The sequence below is a fragment of the Paramormyrops kingsleyae genome, chromosome 5 (assembly GCF_048594095.1).
Source record: "Paramormyrops kingsleyae isolate MSU_618 chromosome 5, PKINGS_0.4, whole genome shotgun sequence".
NCBI classification, from domain to species: Eukaryota; Metazoa; Chordata; class Actinopteri; order Osteoglossiformes; family Mormyridae; genus Paramormyrops; species Paramormyrops kingsleyae.
Genome location: NC_132801.1, coordinates 918,507 through 924,288, shown reverse-complemented (window position 1 = coordinate 924,288; position 5,782 = coordinate 918,507).

Here is a 5,782-nt window from a genome sequence, read left to right as displayed (position 1 = left end):
ACTACGTCACTTCCTCCAGGAGTTGGACGGCCGGGTATTGGTTATCGAGACTGAATGTTGTGTCCTGATTAGCCAAATTAGACCTCCATCATTTAGGCGTGACGTTTATTTGGGTCCTGTACTGTGCTTTTCGGAACCCAGTTGGAAGAAAATCACACCCATGCCTGTATGGTGTCATAAAAGTACCGCCCCTCTTAATGCGATGCATTCCGTCAGGGTGTGAACGCTATAGATGTGCTGAAAGAGACTTTTCACCCAGTAACGTTTTTTCAGCAAAAAGGGTTCAGTGCTTCAAAATTTACTTTCTGGTAATTTAAAAATCCTACACCCACTCCTGTCGTTCTTGTAAATAAATGTGTCACTGACATGTGTAATACAGTACCTCAGTGGTACCATACAGGTTGGGGATTCAAACCAGCAACCTTCCAATTACAAGCAGCTTCCCTAACCATCAGGCCACTGCTGCCTGTGCACCCATCAGCCTCTCATTAGCTTTTGAACTGCTTTTAAAAAAGAAACCATTTTTCTAGCTTTTAAACGGATGTCTGACAATGCAGGCTGTTCTTCCAGAGCCTTCATCACTATGAGGTTGAGTGTGTGGGTGATGCAAGGCAGACGGCGCAACCACAGCTTCTGAATACTTGACACCATATTTGCTGCATTATCAGTGACCATGCAAGGGATTTTCCCACTTAGCCCCCAGTCAGAAATGAGCAACCACAGCGTCCTATAGACATGTATTTGACAATTAGTGCATATTTACATAATTAAATTGTGTAGCATTTATTCAAATAATGTAGTCATTTTTAAAAAGGACAACTTGTTTGCCTATTATAAACAGCGTAGTCAATTTCTGTTTTCTTAGTTTTGAAGGTGTATAACTTTATTATATTATTCCGAACGTTACACTCACTTAAGTTACCTTCTCAAATTGGTACAGACTCCATAGCAGAAGGTCTATTGTTTCTTTTCAAAACTGGAGGGTGTTTTGCACGTAGATGGTGAAGCAGTAACAATGTGTTTTTATTATATGACAACTGCTGGTCACATAGACAAATCACCTTTGTAGGCAGGGATGCTGCTAGAGATTTTGGGCCCCATGATCATTGCAATAATGTTCAACATTTTCTAGGGTCCGTGTTGCACAGAGGCCCCTGGAATTGTCCTAACTTACCCCCTTTTTGGTGCCCCTGTATGTAGGGGTCAATACATGGAAATTCTCCCATACTCCAGACCTGGGTCTCTTGCGTACGTTTTCTATATTTATGTATTGAATAATGCCGACAGCAACCAACAAAACATCTGGTAGTGCATGCTGGACTTCATTACGTGAGCATGAAAACGAGTCTGTGTATGAAACAGTGTAAAAGTGAAGGACATTTTGCAAATTACAGCCTGCTTTATTATTTACTTTACCATCTTAAAAAGTCAGTTTCACCATGCAATGAAAATCTTTCTCTGCATATTCCATCTGAGCACAGTTGACACAGATAAAACACAAGACACAACATCACAACATAGAGAACAATTGTAAATCTTGCTAAGTTTTTGAGAAACGTATGGCGTTTCAGTGAAGTTTGGAAGCCTCTAACCCAGCGATCACGTGACAAAGTCAATCAATGTGACGCGTGCTTTGAAAGCTTGACCTGTGATTCAAAGTGGTGTATCGTGGCCAACCCTAATAAACGGGGTAAACTCAAACCATACTGTAAGCTCTTTTCCACAGCTCAGTCACTGAATATGAATACATTAAGCTTAAGTCCAGTAGGCTACGACCTACTAGGAGAATGAGGCTGGACTTGGTCAGACTCCAAGATTAGGCTGTTTCTGATGTGTTTGCATGCAGTTTGTGAGTGGAACTAGCAGACTTGGCTGCAACTGCTGATCTTAATGATGAAAGAGACCTTCCATGATAGGACTCTAAAGATCGCTAATGGTTGTGTTGGTGTTTCCAGTGTTCCCAGAAGGAGGTGTCTCATCTCACAAGGCACCCTGGATATTATCGAGACCAGGATATTATTGCACCGGGTTTCTGCACCCCGCCACAGTGGATGGGTCACAGGGCCCCTCCTTCTCCTCTCTAACCTCTTCCCTGGTTTTATTATTATTATTATTTTTATTTATTTTTATTTTTATTTGGCTTTTGAAGAGGGACGGTATTCACCCCACGTGGGCTGGTGCCGATCTCCTGTCAAAAAGCATAGCTCACAGTCTTAGGGCAGATTGCTGACTAACCAGAGCCAAGCCAAGGCGGCAGGCAAAACGGCTTAACCGACCGCCTGCTAGTCGCTTAGAGTCGTCACCCAGGCTTCATATTATTGAGATTGTGTCTGTTCCCCGCGGTTTTAATCGTGGGGGGTCATTCCATCGTAGTTCGTGTCTTGCAAACCTTAGAGAAATTAGACCTATTTCAACTCTGGATAGTAGGTGTAATGCAAACCTAAAACTTGGACTCCTGAACATTAGATCGCTGGCTCCTAAGACATTGCTCGTAAATGAAATCATTACTGATTCTAATCTTAGTGCCCTATGTCTTACTGAGACTTGGCTAAAACCGAATGAGTTCTTGGCACTAAATGAATCCACTCCAGCTGAGTATAGCTATAAGCATACTCCTCGACCCGATCGCAAAGGTGGCGGAGTTGCTGCAATATTTAAGACTGACCTAGGAGTACGTGAAAATACTGGTTATAGCTTTAGTACGTTTGAATTTATTATTCTAAATCTTGCAAGCACATCTAAGTGTAGTTCTACACCTCCAATCACCATTGCCATTGTGTATAGACCGCCAGGCCCCTATAGCAATTTCCTTAAGGAATTTGCAGATTTCTTAACAAGCTTGGTGGTTACTACCGACAAGGCCTTGATTGTTGGTGATTTTAATATTCATATGGAAAATGAAAGTGATCCAGTAACAAAAGCATTTACTGCCATTCTTGACTCTGTCGGTGTACATCAGAATGTAACTGGGCCAACTCATGCCTGTAACCACACCCTAGACCTGATTCTTAGTCATGGTGTCCTAGCTGGTAGAACACATATCAATTATCTCTCAGAATCCTCTACTTTCAGATCATTACCTTTTAACATTTCAAATACAACATAACTCCCCTAAGGCCCCAGACCAGAGGTACGATACTAGACGTTCCATAGCCTCATTATCCGCTGCAACTTTTCTGGAACAGCTCCCACAGTCCTTTAACCTAACCTCTGAAGTGTCATGTGTAAATGAACTTGAACAGGTAACCGTGAACATGGTAGAATCATTTCGTACCACTCTTGATCATGTACTGTAGCACCACTCAAGAAAATAAAACATAGAGATAAGAAACCTGCCCCCTGGTACTCTAACCGTACACGTGAACTTAAACAAGCTTCACGAAAGCTAGAACGCAAATGGCGGTCAACAAAATTAGAAGTTTTTAGATTTGCCTGGAAAGAGAGCCTGTCTAAGTATAGACATGCACTAATGACTGCTAGGTCTATGTATCTCTCTAAACTAATAGAAAATAACAAAACCAATCCTAAATTCCTATTTGAAACTGTATCTAGGGTAACAAAGAATCGTTCAATGTTAAACTCACAAGTCCCAGAAGCTCTTGGTAGTGATGCCTTTATTGCGTTTTTTAATAATAAAATAACCACGATTAGACATACCATCATGAGCACGCGCACGGTTGCACACAACCACCAATCCTCTGCTAGTGCTAGTGTTATTAGTACTAATGATAACATCTTTGAATGTTTCACTCCTGTAGTGCAGACAGAACTCCTTCAGTTAATTTCCTCTTGCAAACCCACTACTAGCCTTGTTGACCCAATACCCACCAATCTACTTAAGGATATTGCACCACTGATTAGCACTACATTGTTAAACTTGTTAAACTCATCTCTTAGTCTTGGATATGTTCCTAAATCTTTTAAAATGGCTGTTATTAGACCTATCCTAAAGAAACCAAATCTTGAACCTAGTGACTTAGGAAACTATAGACCCATCTCAAATCTTCCCTTCATTTCTAAAATTCTTGAGAAAGTTGTTGCTCACCAGCTGTCCTCCTTTCTTCAAGATAATAATGCTAACGAGCTATATCAGTCTGGTTTCAGACCCAATCATAGCACAGAAACAGCCTTAGTCAAAGTGATAAACGACTTGCTTATGGCTTCCGACCGTGGCTGTATATCGCTATTATTCTTACTGGATCTAACTGCAGCATTCGATACTGTAGACCATAATATTCTTTTGGACCGGTTGGAAACATTGATTGGCATTAAAGGGACAGCACTACTGTGGTTTCGTTCGTATTTAACTGATCGTTACCAGTTTGTCCATGTAAACAATGAGTCATCCATATCCACTAAAGTAAGATATGGTGTCCCGCAGGGATCAGTGCTGGGCCCCCTACTGTTCAATCTATATATGCTACCGCTTGGTAACATAATTAGAAATTACAGTGTTAATTTTCATTGTTATGCTGATGATACACAATTGTATATATCTGTTAAACCTAGTGACGCATCCCAGCTCTCTTCTTTAGCCGACTGTCTGCTAGACATCCGTTGTTGGATGGCAAGGAATTTCCTCATGTTAAATACCGAAAAAACTGAGGTTCTTTTAATCGGTCCTAAGGATGCTCGCAATAAGTTTGTAAACCCCAACCCTAGCGGCCTCCCTACTCAATTTAAAACAGTGGTCAGAAATCTTGGTGTCCTGGTAGACTCCGACCTCTGCTTCAGTGCTCACATAAATAGCATTACCAGTACGGCATTTTATCATCTACGGAACATAGCCAAGCTTCGGAAGTTGCTGTCCTTTCACGATGCAGAAAAACTAATACATGCCTTTATAACTTCTAGATTGGACTACTGCAATGCCCTCCTTTCGGGTTGTCCATCTGGATCCCTACATAAACTTCAGTTAGTACAAAATGCAGCTGCCAGAGTTCTAACAAAAACTAAAAAATTTGATCACATTAGCCCTATCCTGTCTTCCCTGCACTGGCTACCGGTCAAGTTTAGGATTGACTACAAATTATTACTATTGACTTACAAAACTCTGAATGGCCTTGCACCACAATATCTCAATGATCTTCTGGTCCCTTACAACCCTTCTCGCCTGCTTCGTTCACAAGGAGCAGGATATCTATTAGTTCCTAAAGTAGACAGGGCTACGGCAGGCTGCAGAGCATTCTCTTACAGAGCTCCGCAGCTGTGGAATGGTCTCCCGGCGGATGTGCGGGATTCAGGCACACTCTCGCTTTTCAAGTCTAGATTAAAAACACACTTGTATAGCTTAGCGTATAGGAAACCTAGTTCTGGTTCCAGCTAGTCCCTCACTCCCAGTCAGACTAACAGTATGAGGTGATGAGCTGGGTGGGGATCGGTGTCATTGGCTTTGGATAAACTGAGGCGTCAGTGCTGTCACTCTAGCTCTACACTAGAGTGCTGATGTTCAGGGAGTCCCCATGCCTGTGTTCCCGCCTGTCTCTCCCTCTTTCTCATGCTGCTATACTCAGATCTGCCGGAGCCTAGACGAATATTGCACTCGATCATTTTGCTTGCACTGCCTCTGATTTCCTCAACTCTGGCTAATACACAATTATTCTTACTTCCTCCCTCACCCCTTCTGGGGTGTGCTCCATGGAGCACAATGTCGTTGAAGAGTTTATGCCTCTGCGGCCTGCAAGACAACTACCTCCACCTCCGGCAACTACCCTCCAACCTGCCTGCCCTTGGCTCAACACGATGCCTCGCCATCCATCCTGCGGCTGTGTGTCTATTAATC